This window comes from Microplitis mediator, chromosome 10 (assembly GCF_029852145.1).
Source record: "Microplitis mediator isolate UGA2020A chromosome 10, iyMicMedi2.1, whole genome shotgun sequence".
Classification (NCBI taxonomy): Eukaryota; Metazoa; Arthropoda; class Insecta; order Hymenoptera; family Braconidae; genus Microplitis; species Microplitis mediator.
This window is the reverse complement of record NC_079978.1, coordinates 8,983,058-8,985,407: the sequence shown is the minus strand read 5'-3', so window position 1 is coordinate 8,985,407 and position 2,350 is coordinate 8,983,058.

The window sequence follows — 2,350 nt, the reverse complement described above, 5'->3', positions numbered from 1 at the left end:
CTTTTATTATTTTACCAAAATTCTTACATACTTTTCCTTTTAATTTCTCAATTATTTTAATTCTCATTATATTCTCACTCACTTTGTATACCTCCCACTTCAACTCCAGTCTTTTATCCCTTTTTTTCCAGCTCGTGTAATATTACCGCCTCTCGCTTTTGCCCATATCTCTTTATCCGCCCCTTTCACTTCTATGTCGCTCCAATATTCTTGTTCCTCAGTCTCTGTTATTATTTCTTTATACATGTCATTATAGCTCGATACTTCTATTTTTTCCATTATTTTCGCCTCAATCTGGTTTTTGTATTCTTTCATACCTTTTTTTATCTCCTCTTCTATCACTTCAGCATCTTCGTTGTCAATTATGAAATGATTAATAATTATTTTCTCGATTAAAAAAAAATATTTATATTATATATTTTTAAATATATTAGAAAAGTATAATAAACATTATTACTTTTTTATATAGCATATGCTTTATAATATATGTCTCGATTATAGTTAATTATATTAGAATTTACATCCGGGAATTTATATTTTAAAAATAAAAAGAAACTAACTGTATATATGTGTTATAATAAATTTTTTTTTATTTCAGGTTTTTTTTTTATTCTTATTACCAAGAGTTAAATAAAAATAACTTTTATTAATAATTAGAATATGACAGAGCTTGGATGAATATAATATAATAAAGATTTTTAGTACGTAAAATAATTTTTAATTATTTGAAAAAAAAAAAAAAAAGAAAATTGTAGTGAGTAATGTAGTTAAAAATTTATTACATTTGAATAATTTTGTTTAGTATAAATATTATTATTAATTTATTGATAATATAATTCAGCTCCGTTTATTGGACATAAAGCTATCAAAACGTAGTTCAAGTACTACCGCAGCTTACTAAATCATTTGAAGTTTAGTAAATATATTAATAATATTAAATTTTAGTTTTTATTTGATTATTAATTAATAAAATGTAAGTTAGAAGAGTTGAATTTCCGATTTATTTTAAATCTCGACTGTTTTGTATGATTGAAAATATATTTAATAATCATAATCATTAGTCTTGAGTCAATACTCTTAAGATAAATTTGATTACAGTAGAGAAATATAATAAATAATAAGAATGAAATAACTATAAATATATCATAATTAATTTTTTTTTTTTTTTTTACAATGTTCGTGTTCATAATAATATAATTTAAATTGTTACATTAATTGAATATAGTTAATTTATTTATTTAGAAAGAAAAATAAAATAATAATAATTATGTTAATCAATTAAATTTTACGTAAGTATAATTTAGTAGAAATGGGAATATCTCATTATTTAAGAAATCTATATATACCTTTAGTATAATATTGTTATAATGATATAAAAATGAATCTAGATAGTCACGATTGTATTATTACTTGGAGCATGTAATTGACTGAAGTTGTATCAATAAAGTTTTTTTTTTTCAGATTGTGAAATTGAATATAAAGTCTATTAAGTTATAAAAATGTTTAAAAAAAGTATTTATATAAATATAATTTTATTTTTTTAAATATTTTCTAAACGATGTTTTGTTATGGTTTATATATGAAATTGTATAAATGTAATACTATCAATATATCAAATGTATACGATAGTTGAAATCAAAATTTTTTAAAAAATAATTTATTGAATTTATTTATTTATAATTTTTATAGAATAAATGATAAGAATTAGTTATTTAATATAATCAATAGTATTTTTCATTATTATTATAATATATTTTATATTCATTTAAATAAATGAATAAATAATATTCATTTAAATAAATAATAATTAATATATCAAATGTATACAATACTTGAAATAAAAATTTTTTAAAAAATAATTTATTAAAGTTATTCATATATAATTTTTATAGAATAAATAATAAGAATGAGTTATTTTATATAACTGATAATATATTTTATTATTATTCTAATATATTCAACTATTTTAAAATTATTATATAGTTAATTAAAAGAAAAAAACAATTAACTAAATATTTTTATTAAAACAATAAAATTATATTAAAAAGAAAACAATAATAATACTATGTGTATTGAAATAAATAATTTTATGTTGAAAAAATAATCTAAGTACGAACAGGTAATTTAGATACAGGGAGCTACCGTTGTATCCGCCGCCGCTGACGCGGCTGGCAGTTAGCGCGCAACCACAACGCTTTTAGACGCCGGCTCGTACTAGTATGAAAGAGTAGTCAGTCGAAGCAGTACGAGTAAGCGCTGGCGGAGACTGGCTACGGCAAAGATATAAAATATCAACGCATCAATACCACGGGTCGATGTCTATGACTGAATGACTCTTCATGTGGTAAAT